A 14,310-nucleotide genomic window follows, 5' to 3' on the forward strand; every position below is an offset into this window, starting at 1 on the left:
AACTCTCTTGCATACGTTTTCTGGCTTCTGTTGTGTTCCATGACAGGCAACTAGAGACTCATAGCAAGGTAAACATCGTTTTTTCTTGGATTGCTTAGCAAGGCCATCTCTCTTAACTAATTCGTGTTTTTGAGTAGGGTAATCGTCTTGCTGAAAACAGCACATTAAATGTTGAAAATATGGTTAAAGTCAAATGTTTCAAGAAGCTTATAATTAAAAATTGTTTGTACAGACTTTGAGGCCTAATTTACGTGTAAACTATTTGATCTGTTTTCCTAAAACAATACGGATTCAGATTATATAATTTAAATGAAATACAACTAGTTATAAATAAGATTACCTGAAATCGGAGGTGTTGAGAGTTGGTTAGAAGCAGGATTACAGTTACTGTTTTCCTCTACAAGCTTTCTTGCCAAAACAGATCGGAATTTTAGCATATCCCATTTAGCTTTCCTTTTCCCTAACACTGTTGAATACCACAAAGGCGTTCACCAACACATGTACCCAGCAATAACTCTAGTGCAACCTTCTTGTAACCATTTAGATGTTTTTCTCAATGGGCTATAATACGAAACTCATTTGGTCTGATACGTCTAACGCCCCTTTTTGGCATCATTGTAAGCTAAAACACAGCTAGGTTTTCATGATTGGTTCGTTATTTCTATTGGTTTTTTTACTGGGCAATAAGTTGTCCCCATCCTCAGGTCGAGTACTTATCAAGTTTTACTCGCCTCTTGTCGACCCAGCTGATTACTTTTACACCTTGTTTGTTCTCCTGCGCATACACTTCACCCTTTTTTCAATTTCTTGCTTATAACAGTCTTTCGGATTGGACTTCAAATCCTTTCTCAAGGTACCACAAAGGTAAGTTTTTCTTTAAGCAAGGCCTCAGCTAACTCGACGCTGTTGTAATAATTATCAGCGTACAGCAAAACGGCGCCGTTGGCCTAAAGAAATCATGAATAAGATGCAGCATTATTTTTTGTTTGTGGCCTTTTCCAGATGTAATGTCACCTTTTACCTACGTATATTTTTTGAACTTGCAGGTATAGCCATCCAGGAGAACAAAGCTTGTATATTTTCACACCATATTTGTGTGATTTGTCCGGCAAGTACTGCCGGAAATTAAGCCTGCCTCTCCACGGGACCATGGTCTCATCTATAACTACAGTTTCCACCTGGAATCCTGACAGCTTTGAATCTATCATTTAACATGACCTGCAGATTTTGGAGCTTTTTCATCCTGGGTTCTTCACCCTACTGCTTCTTCATTATTATGAAAATGAAGACATCGAAGAAGCATTTCAAACCGCTCTCTCTTCATAGCCTTTTTTATGAAGTCATTTTTAAACATGGTGTCATTTGAACCAGTAAAACCTTATTTGAGGCAAAGGGCACATCCCCATCCACAATCAAAATCCCTAGAAAATTGTTTTATTTCTCCACTAGTACATGTCAATCCACTGCCTCATAAAAGACCTCTGTTTGGGGATATTGTTTGAAATATCTTGCCGGGCATATCGGTTTGTTTCTTCTACGATGAGGTTAATAATATCGTCTGTTAAAAACTGCTCTAATACTGTTACAGGAATTTGATATGTCAAAATCATATACTAACCCTTCATTGTCAGTATAGGAAATTGTCTAACAGTACTCTTTAATGTCATCCCACTCATTACCATCGTCATCATAACCGGTACTTGTTTCAGTTTCACCATTTGGCCCATCATCAGTTTCGGGCCACATTGCCATTGGCGGTTTCATTATTTTCCTGATAAGGTTCTTTCTAATTCTGATCTTGTATTATTTTCATAAATATTTAAACCTAATTCATCACTTAAGCTTATATTTTGTGAGAAATAAAGAACTGCATTCTGAAGGCTTACGTCATCTGAAGTAACAATTACATTTTTCTTCGATATTTAATGCATGACTTACTTCATTTGCAATCAAGTTCCGTCATCATTACCGTCTGCATTTTAATCCTCACTATCTGCTTCAGATGGTAAGTATTCGCTCCCCGACACAGAAAAATCAGTAAGTTCACTATCACTGTGGCCTTCAAGAGCATCATCGATCTCTTGTTCGTCCATTTTAATTACAATTTCACTACGAACACACCACAAAATAACTTTCAATTCAACACACACCCAGTCACTAGCAGTGGTAACTCTACAAATTAACGAAGCAGACTGACAGAAGAAGACAAAAGCGCGCCAAACGATGCTCGCTAAATGTCTAGCTAGACGCAGGTTAGAAGCAAACACATGTACCACTGGGGTACACGAGACGCGGTAGATTAATGTCTTATTAGTTCAGCGCGTCGTGTACCACACGTGGTACACGCACATATATGTATAAAAGTTCATCAAAAAATGGTTTAATTTACGTTTTGATAGTTTTTGCACATATTTTATAACTGCTGTCGAGTGATTTAAGCAGAAAAAAACAAAATACGCATTTCTGACAGATTTTAACCGATATCAACACGCCACTTAATTACGAAGGTAGTTATCCACCTACGTCGTGAATGTGTTAAATTCCATGGCAACTAAAATAAATCTAGTCAAAACGTATCGAAAACAGATGGTGACACCTTCATTTACGATTATTCTTGGAATGGATATTGCAATTAAACTATTTAACAATATCACAAATATCGTTAAAAATTAAAAAGCTGTATACAAATTTAAATGCAATACACTTAATGTAATATGTAATACATATTTATTTTGACTATAACAAAAGCATAAGGCCATAAATGCAAAGCATGTTTAGAGGTTCCTTTTCCAATATTAATAATGTTGGGCAAGAAATAATGTTTTATTAAAACACATAAAAATCCCTCTAAAAATGCAATTGTGGCCATTCAATTCAACGAACCTAGTACGGTTTAAAATAAATTTTCGTTTTAGATGTAAAATAAAAAAAATTAAACTTGTTATATAAAATGGTGGTTACCATAATTTTTTGCAAGAGCCACAACTTTACGACTGCACTTTGTGCAATGGTTTTCGGACAAATATTCTAGGACCCCAAAAAAACAATACATTTTTGTCAAAATTACTAATTTTAACTGGGGTACTTCCAAACGTCTTTCCCCCCACCCCCCCCCCCCCCCACCCCCCCCCCCCCCCACCCCCCCCCCCCCCCACCCCCCCCCCCCCCCACCCCCCCCCCCCCCCACCCCCCCCCCCCAAACCCAGAGGAGTTTCTCGTCATGACCAACTCACTTGTGGTCAATTTCTGGACGACTCCACTTGTGTGCGGAACGTGGAGACTGGGAATAGTGTTCCCGAGCGCTTTCACTGGCCCGTGAACCATGGCATACCTGCTCTTGTCAGTGGTTACATCGTCCAAGGCATTATCGTCCTCCCTTGAACTAACCTCCTGGAATAGGAGTTTACATTGGAAAACAGACAACATTCAACCTGCCATATATGTGTACTTTTAAATATCTAAAGTAAGGTTAAAATAAAAACAAATAAATTAAAGATTATGATATCTTGAAGAACTATCCGACTTATTTGAAATTCAGCAGTTTAATGTATTACTTTGAATTAGGGCTATCTACAGTATTCAAAATTTGGAATTATTCCATACCCCCTAGTGAGGTGTACTCTTCAAACACATTCATCTCCCTCCCCAGGAGGGAAGGAGAGGAAGTGGTCATAAATCAACGACCTGACCAAACCTGAGGTAGAGAACAGTCATGGCCACCGATACGAATTTAACCCTCACTTGCGCCAAAAAAATAAAAACATCCCTCGAGATAATACCTAATTTCAAGCTCAGATCACATGAGCGCTTATAAAGGTTATCTTTCAACTTTGTACTATCAGTAACATAAGATAACCAAATCTAAGTCCCTGGAATGATATAGAAATTAAATTGCATAAAATATTAACACACCTTTCACAGTACTTTACCAAAAATAACTTATTGCTAAGTCTTGAAAAGACTAATCTCATCTCCTTTCAAAAAGAAACATTAAAAATAAATCTGATCCAAAAATCTGTACAGGTGATTTTGAAATTAATCAAGTAAATGAAACAAACTTTCTAGGTTTGAAACTGGACCATAGCCTCAGCTGGGACGCACATGTCCAGAAGGTTATGTCAAAAATATCATCTGGTGTTTATGCATTGAGCAAATTAAGACACCTATGTGATCCATAATACACTGAAAATCGTATATTTTTCTTACATTCATTCAATTATCAGTTTTGGAATCTCCTTATATGGTGCAACTAGCCAAAAAAAATCTTGATTATATTCTAAAAATGCAAAAAAAGTCTATTAGAATTATTCAGAACCTGAAACCAAAAATCTCAGTTAAAGAACACTTTTCAAAATTAAACATTCTTACAGTTTATGGCCTTTATGTTTACGAAGTAATTGTATCTTTAAAACAAATATTTATAGTAATGATCAAATATTTAATAGTGATTTTCACAAGTATAACACCAGACAAAGTAAAGATTTTGCCATTCTCACTCATCATTCGGCATTTTTTTGCAAGAAACCTCAGTATGCAGGAATTAAATTTTTTAACAAAAATTCCAGAAACATATTAAGGCTGAACCAATCATTCAATAAGTTTAAAAAAATACTTAAGGATTACCTAATAATCAAAGTATTATACTCTTTTAAGGAATTATAAATGCAATAAAGTAAAATTAGCCTAATTTTAAGAAATGTTGAATACTTAAGTTAATTACACTATTCAACGTATTGACTGTAATACCTATGAATAAAGAATTATCTGAATCTAAACCTACTTATATCGCATAATACCATTCCACAGTGTAATATTTCCCATTCCTAGCCTCATTGCATGTATGAAATAGCCGTCGCTGTTACTGGTTATCGAGTAACCTAAAACTAAAAAGTCGTTACAAGAACACCAAATCATTCAGCTCAGCTATTACTGAAATACCAGTGTTCCAGTAATAGGTTACCACCGAATAACCTGTTAATGACACTAATACTGCCATCTGTAATGGAACTATATTATTATGTGTGCAATACCTATTACATAGTTTGGTTTGATATTTTGTTTTCAGTATTTTTAGATGGACATGAATATTGATGAGTTCAATTGTGGTGGTGAATGCTTATTATAATGGAGCCCTACTATCAACAACTAACAAAATGAGAAATTGTTTTACATAAGATCAAAACACTTTTATGGCCATTGAGAGTTCTAAGCAAGGCTTTATGATATTAGTTCTTATACCACTGATATTAGGAATGTTGACAGGACATGGCCCTCTGAGGAAGCACCTTTTGAAGGTGGGCCTTAGTCGGAGCAGCGAATGTAGACTCTGTGGAGAAGAGGAGGAGTCCAGCAGAGCACATTTGGTTGGATTGTCCTGCCATCGTAGAGACTAGGAAAAGATACTTGGGAGCATATCTCCTCAGCCCCAAGGACATTAGAGAACAGGAGCCCTTGAATCTGATTGGTTTTTTCAAAAGCCTCGGTTTTTGAGGGCACAAATAAAAGTAAGGGAAGTGCGGGGACAAAAGTGTCCTCTTCCCTCAGAAGGAAAAAAAAAAGCTTTATGATGAAATGAGGATATTAATGACAAGTGAATAAAAACGAGCACTTTCTAACTAGCATATGCTAGGTTCTAGTAAGTATTTGGTCAAATCAGTGTGAATAAAGATTTGTAGAAAATACTAGGGCAAGTCTAGTAGAATTCCGGAAAAACGTTCCTGTCACGACACGTTTCTCCCCTCCACTACCTTTCAGTCTACTCCACATCGGTGGCATATCCCTCTTTCACTCTGTTTCAAACCACGTATTCACCAAGATGTATTCATCATCAGAAGAATCTGACAATAATGATTTTAATAAAATAGAACAAATTTATCGCGCTCTGTTTTGTACGTCTCCTTTCGGATCACAGTGTATTACTTAGCAAATCAAAAACCCCTGCTGTGATGAATGCTAAGAAAGAAGCTTGGGAAACCTTACGTTCTGACTACTGTGGTGCATTGGTGGGAAACAAGTTACTGTAGGCCAACTAATAAAAGCATTGAACAATGTGAAGTCTACCGTCAAGAAGAAGACTGACGTAAAAGTGACGGGAAACAGGAAAATAAAACTACATACCGTGGAGAAAACATTCTTGGAGTTGATAGAAGAATGATAAACCCAGTTTTCCATAAAATCCCGGGTAATATTTCAGTTGGCAACAAGTGCCGGGCCCCCAGTTCAGCAACCAACCAGTGACGACATCCAAGAAAGTTTGCCGAATACAGAAAACTGAAGGGAAACCAAATAAAAATGAAGAACCGAAGAGCCAAGAAACAAAGAAGACGATGAAAACTAAATCTGATGCCGACCACCACAAAAATAAGACTAGAAAAAGTGAAAAAATGAGTGTCGAATCATGAAGCAGATGAAACTAAAGACCTGTCCACACCGCAGTTGCAAAGGATTGTTTTGTTTGCAACAATACAAACTGAATAAGATCAAACTGGAGAAGGAAACTATATTGTTGGAAACCATGAAGAAGCAAACCATTGAAAAGTCTTACTGAAACTGATGTAACTGTTGATGATTGCCATGCTCTATTCACATTGTAAGCTGCATAAAGTTGTATTTTCCTTTGGATTGTAATTCTTAGGATTATAATTCTTACCATTGTGATCAAACTTGTAATTTGAAATAAATCAGTAATGTGTGAAATAAAAACTAGTATATAAAATAAGATGATTTTATTCAGTAAATAAACAAAACCCATACCCAAAAAAAATAATATATATATACAAAATTGTGTGCAAGTAGGTGCTTGCGTGAGAAAAACATGAAAACGTTACTAAGTTCAATTTAACAAAAAACAATTTCCTCACTGAATATTCAAATACGCCATCATATTGGCACGCTTGTCTTTGCCTCTTAATGTGTTGTGTCGGGATTTTCATAACGAACCACCCCAGGTTGGTCATTCTTCATTTGGGACGCTATCAAGATCCCCCATACTCAAAGTCATCCTTTAGATGCTTGGCAATGTTGTGTAGCACAGCGCAACTGACTACCACTTGTGGAATGTTGTTTTAATGCAACTCTAACACAGTTTCCCAGGATTGGGAATCTCCTTTTTAATTGGCCAAAACATCTTTCTATTATAACCCTTTCTCTAGCATGGATTAGATTGAACTCTCGTTCTTGATGCGTTCGTGGAGGCTTGAACGGTGTAATCAACCACGGCGATAAACCGTATCCTGAATCTCCTAAAAGACAAACTGCTCCATCAATACTGTGACACAATGTCTCTGACATGACTATTCCTCCACACTCTGCCGTCGTGAACACTGCCCGGGCCACTCTGCACTAATACTTGTAAACTGTTCCAATGCATTGCATGTTGCCTGTGACATTTATACTTAGGATATCCTTTTCTACCAAATATACTCATCACCGTGCAGCCAGGCTTTTGTATCTTAATTTGAGTACAATCAAGGGCACCAATTACAGACGGCAAACGAAAATGTCTCTGCCACAAAACTTTAGCCTCGGTCCATATCTTCAGCTGTAGTTGGAAACCGTAATCCAATTGTGTGATTGTTCAACTACTCTACTCATCACGTACCTTATAGTCTTGTTGGCAGTAGTACGATGTACACCCACATCTTGAGCTGCACCAGACTGAAAAGACAGGATCACCCACAAACCTCAGAAATATTTCCATTTGCTGTCTTCTGCAAATACCACCGCCACGAGTAATCACTTTCTTCAAGAAACTGTGCCGCAAGGAAATCAACACTCTCACTGTTAAACCTTAACAGTTTCTTTACAATTACGTTCGTTTATTTCAGAGCGAACAGAATAAATATTTACGTTGACGAATAGGCATAAACTCAGCCATGATCAACAACAAACTGTGGGACTGAGCAGACAGGTAGTAAATGCTAGGAAAAAGTCTAGCATGCCCCAGACCAGGCTTGAAAATATTGAAGCATATGCTACAGAACAATCTACTTCAAAAGTTTTATTCACACCATTTTTTTTAAGCATTTACTACTCGTCCGGGAAAACTCTAGAACTTACTAACCCCTAGCAAGTGCTAGTGTGTTTATTCACACAAAACGTAGCATTTACTTAAGAAATCCCTAGTATTTGCTTATACTAGTTTTTATTCACATGGCCCATTGTGTAGCAGTGAATGTGCTATTTACTCTCTCCATATTGTAGCAATAAAAATTGACCCTGACCATAATCCTTGACACCTTTTATTCTTTTTAAGTTAGTCTACTTCACATCAAACTTGAATGAACTGAAAATAATGTAATTAGGCCTACTTTGGACTATCCAAAATTAATTACGATCAGTATTCACAAAAATCAGGCTACAAATAATGTTCTTTATTTCATATTTTCATAAGATACTTTTTAAACAAACAATTTTTTTAATGTACATTATAAAATACTTCGATATTATTATTACACAGAACAAGAAAAACTAACCTGTAAACAATTTATATATCTTCCAATTTTGTTGTAACTTTTCACTAGTATAATACTAAATATTTGCATCAACAGAAAATAAAATAATTTCAGTTGTAATTTCGGTATTGAAAAACGCCATCTCATAACAGATAATTAAACTGAAACTCATTACAATTATACACAATTATTTACTCTTGTATAGTCATTGCACAACAAACCATAACCAATTATAACCTAAAATAGAAGTGAAGTATTTTGACAATTTTTGACTTATACGTGCAAGTTGAAAATCAGCTGATACGATTTGGAGGAGGCTGTACTATAGTAATGCGATCGGAGTGACTGACACTAACAATTTATTAAAAATCAATTTAATGTAAATATTGCTTTTATATGGAATTATCTTTGTAAACAACAATCATGATTATAAACTAGATGGTTAACATTATACACAATAAGTACATTCACAAAAGCGAGTGAAAAATATAATAGTTTTCAACATCCAAAATTTAAAATATTTATATAAAGTAGCCCTATTGAAGTTTTAATATGTCTGACATTTCTCTTTTTAGAAAAAAGAGGGTCTGTCCTTTTCAGCCTTATTCTACCCGTCCTTATGAGCCACTAAACTATGTTAGGATCTTATTAAAATAGAATAAGAGTCGGATCGACGCCACTGATTAAAAGTAATTCACATACAGAATTTAAACGTGCGCTATCTCTAAACTCAGATCAAAAATTAAAAAGTCCGAAGTCTCAGGCCGTCTGGATCACTGACTCACCTATTCATCCCGTGTATTTATTAGAGAAAATTCAATGTTAATTTATTTATGAACGTAAGAAAAGTATTGAAATATTTTGAAAATATTTATGAAATCATGTGATGTAAACGTAATGTTGTTCTTGTATTTCTATCGTGATTCTATCCAATATGTGCAATAAATTTTCTAAATAGTTAACTAATTTTTCAAATATAGAATAGTATTATTTGGGCTTTTTTATTTCAATCTCGATTGTAATTTAAAAAAAAGGTCTCCATAAAATACAGCAGTTATCTTTGAATTTATTAACTAACACTCCAATTTTGAAAAATATAAAAATTATTCTTAGTGAATAAGTCATGCGATGTATTTTGAACTACGACTATTCCTTGAATAGCTGGAATACAACTATTTGGAAACTATCCGCAGTCAGTATTTTAAAATGTGAGAACTAATTGCTTCCTACTACTACTTTCAGAACTACTGGGTCTGGTGATGTTTCATTTCAAATGGAACTGTGAAAATTTTCGAGGTCCGACGGCACAGCAAGTTATTGTGGTATATTCAGTCGATTAATTTTTGTCCACTCACCATACAATGGGTATGTTTTTTTATTAAAACAAAAATTAAAATGATAAAATATATATTCTCTAGCAACGGACATGATGTGTATTATGATTAAGGAGTTCAAAGGATGGGGATTAAAAAAAATTGCCATAATTTGTTTTCAATTAAATTTAAACTGGGAATTCAAAGTAACCTAAAAATATTTTTCAGGACTTTTATTTTCAGAAATTTCTATTGCCCTTTCCTGTATCTTGAGGGCGTTCTACAGCCCCAGGCTTGGGCAGTTTGGTGATAAGCTAATGATATAATCACAGATATGCTTTATTGGTGAAAATCCTGGCTCTGCCTTTGAATAGTGTCTGTGATTGGTATTTAAAACATTGAGCATAATTGTAACAAAAAATTACAAACATTACAATATATTTCCTGTTTTTCTAATGTATTTTATTTGATAGCTCTTCCTTCTGTTTAGCGTTAATTAGTTTCAATTTGCATCCCTAGGATAGATTCTCATAGTGAAGAATATAAATAATACAATAGATCGCTGTATTTTTCAATAGCTTTTAAATACAAAATATTGTAGTTTTACATTTTTAACGATAAACATAGTATGCAGCACATAGATTATATTCCAACGACAACTGTCAAATTCAACCAATCGTCTGTCAATGTCAATGTGTAAGTGTTGACGTCGAGTTGAGTGGATTTTGATTAGATTAGAACAGCACTGTAAACAACAATAATTTGATTCTTAATTTTATTTTGGTTTTAAAATACTCATAAGTCATAAGTAAATAATAAATTTATTAATATAACATACACCAGTTTTGGAATATTTTATGATTTATACATTTTCATTCTGGTCTATATGTTATCACGAATTTAATGTTCAATCAATATTCAATTGTAAATATGCCACAAACAATAATTTATCGAGAAAAATACGGCATTAATGGACACAGCAGCGTTTATGTCAGAAAATCCAAGTAAGTAACCATCTATTTTAAGGTTTAAATTGGTCAGTTTTGGGGTAGGGTACGATAAGCGGACACGGTCTTTTATATAAAAAATTGGCAAACGATATTACTTGATCATAACCATCGATATATTGATATATTAATCGATACTGATTAATTATTTTGAACTATTAACTTAAATAGTCTATATAACAGCTGTAAACACTTTAAAAATAATACACGTAGGGTAATATTTCAATTTTACATAAGTAATTTTAATTATTAAAAATGGCAGTTTTAAAAAACTACAGGACATTGCTTTGAAAGACATAAGACATAAATAAAATATATTGTTTTTGTGGCTTCAACATGTTGGACTCATACTGAAAACCCCATTATGTGAAATTTGTGGGAAATAAACAACTGTAACTGTGATAGGAGCAAATATGGTTGTCTTCAGTTTTTCTAATTTTTTGTTATAATAAGTTGTTTGATCACTGTAAATATTAAATTCATATTTTAATTTTAAAACATATAGGTAGTAAATCTTAAGATCAGCCGACTACTGCTCCGATCGCCGTTATTTTTTACATACTAACACAGGTTAATGTAATTTCACTGAAAAAAATAGTCCCGATTGTCGCTAACATGTAAAAACCCGTTTTTCGGCAGTGCCTTTCCATTACAATTCAATATATATTTCTGATCAGCCCCTCTAGAATTTGATATTTTACTGATAGGTACTATCTCGAGGGATGTTTTTCTTTCGTTGACATCAGCGCGGGGCAGCACCGCAGGCATGATGGCCGGAGGCACTCACATTTTGGGTGGCGGAGTGTGATCAAGAATAAAAACAAGTTTTGTGTGTTTTTATCAATAAAGAGTTTAGTTTTTGTTTGGTAATGTTTGTTTTTGTTGAATTTTTGTGTATGGAGAAATGTAGGGGTAAAACACGGAAGTACAACAAAGCGACGCACCAGCTGAAACGGGCGGCGAGACTCTGCAATCACGTTATCCACTAGACCGCTCTACTTTGACCTCTGTCTGAGGATGGGGAGGGGTTTGCGATAAGACAATTCCTGTTTTATATTGACGAAATATTGTTCTACGCTAATCTAGTAATCAGTAGAACCAAAATGTCAAATAACGATTCATGTCTGGGTGTGGTCTGTATAATCCCAAAGTACCAGAAATTGTAAGTACTAAGCTGCTCAGATATAATTTAAAATAAGTTTAGTCATTTAATGTAATCTGAAACAAATAACATTTCTTTAACATATTAACACGTTAGCTGCCAAAGGTATTTTTGAAACTTCTCTCAAATGCCATGTAGGTCAGATCTGGCCGGCCGCACCGTATATAATGGTAAGACTTTCTGTCAGCCATATCTGACCGGCAACATCAAAAAGCAGGGTTATGTTAGGTTATGTTTTTTTTACTATGTGCTGCGGTCTACAGTCAATTTGTTGAACTTCTAGCGATCTTGAATATCGCTATTTACCTACAAAACGACTCCCGTTGTTGTGTCTACTTACTTTAGCGCGGGAAATTAATACTCAAATATTGACTTGTTGTCATGGTATGTGTCGGCCAGAAATGGCCGGCAGTATTTATTACGTAATATCGATCATTTTGATACTTACAAAATGAATTAAATTCTTGTTAGAAACACATTTTACGTGATGGAGTGATTGTTCAAGGATTGAATAAAGGTACAGCCAATGATTTACAAATGTTTGGTTTAATTTTTTACATAAATCAGACATATTAAACCTAACTATCATTTTTTTCAATAAAGTACATTTCCTTGTAAAATATTTAGTTGTGAAATAAAATAAAATTGTAAAAATTTGCAATATTGATAATAATTACATGACACTTTGTTATAAAACATGTTATTTGTGAACTTCACGAAAACAGTCTTTACATAAGTATGGCTTCTCAGGACACTGCTCACAAAATGTGTTCACTTTGCCCAGTTTCTTGGCCACATCACGTCCACTTACTTGTACAGCTTTTTTGTAACACATTTTGCAGTACCTTCTGACCCTGTGTCTACCCTTTCCCTCTCCAGTAAAGTTTTGAGATATAGTCAGATAATGGTGCCCTGTACCTTTTTACAGGAGTAATAGTGTTATTATCTAGACCCATAAGTGAAACACAAAGATTTTCTTTAAAAGTTGTAATTGACATGCAGTGCTTTTTCTGATGTCCGCCTGCTGTAGGTCTTGCTTTCACAGCATTAGTGTAGGCCAGCCAAGAGTTTACAACAGCGGTTCCAAGAACTATTTCTTCTGCTGCTTTATGGTACCATCTTCTTGACTTTCGAACACCAGTGCTATAAGATGAGAGTTGGTCAGACACATCGATGCCCATCTTTCCCTTGTTGTACTCAACTATCACTAATGGCTTAAAAATGTCATTGCCTTTTTTGTCTATTTTTCCTGTGAGAACGTACTCTACTTCATGTTTGGTGGACAACATTCGCACTTCTCTCTTGTCCTTCCATTTGGTAACTACAATACCATCTTCATTTTCAAGGGCTTTCATTTCTCCTTTTTTTATTTGTGCCTTCATAACATCGGCAGGGAGACCTTTCCTGTTTGCTCTCACAGTACCAACAAGGTGGGTTCTTCTAGCTAAAAGATTTTTGGCAAGTTGCACTGATGTGTAGTAATTATCTACATATAAGATGTGTCCCTTATCCAAGTTATGTTCCATGAGTTCCATGACCACTGAGGTTGAAACTAATTCATTATTTTCATTCTGGATGGTCCCTTTACCCATGTAAACTTTTATACAATAGGTATACCCTTGCTGGTCACAAAGTTTGAAAAATCTTTAGGCCATATTTGTGGGCCTTGTTGGGTATGTACTGTCGAAATGACAGTCTGCCCCTAAAGGGAATCATGCTCTCGTCTATTACGAGATCTTGGCCAGCAGATTTTTCTTGTTTCAAAAAAATGTCGTTCATCTTAGAAATTAGGGGCAAAATCTTTGCGATACGCCCATCACGTTCCTCAGCAGCATGATCGTTAAAATGCCAAAAGCGTAGCATTAGCTGGAAACGGTTTCGGCTCATAACTTGAGAAGCAACAGTATTCTTATACAAAATGTTGCCAGACCAGTAGTCTGTTATGCGGGGATGATTAGACAAGCCCATCCATATGAGGATACCAATAAACTTCCACATTTCTACATCATCTGTGGGAGCCCATTTATTAAGTCTACTACTTCGGTTCAACCTCGTTTTTCTCGCAATACTTTACTGGCATTTCTATTAGTCTCTACGACCATCATTTGTATAATGTCGTCAGTAATGAAAGCTAAGTAATAGTCTACAGGTTTAGCATCATTGGCCATATTTAAATGGTACTCAAAAGTAGAAGTGAAAAGAAATTCTTGTTGCCTACCTTTAAATTCAGTCCATTCATCCATTCATCACTTCTCCGTCATTTTCACCAGAATCGCCACCGTTCATATCATTTGTCTCTATTTCCATTGTAGCCTCGCCTTCATCATCACTACTGTCATGATCCGATTCACTTGGCAAAAAGTCCGGATCTTCAT

This window comes from Homalodisca vitripennis, chromosome 8 (assembly GCF_021130785.1).
Source record: "Homalodisca vitripennis isolate AUS2020 chromosome 8, UT_GWSS_2.1, whole genome shotgun sequence".
Classification (NCBI taxonomy): Eukaryota; Metazoa; Arthropoda; class Insecta; order Hemiptera; family Cicadellidae; genus Homalodisca; species Homalodisca vitripennis.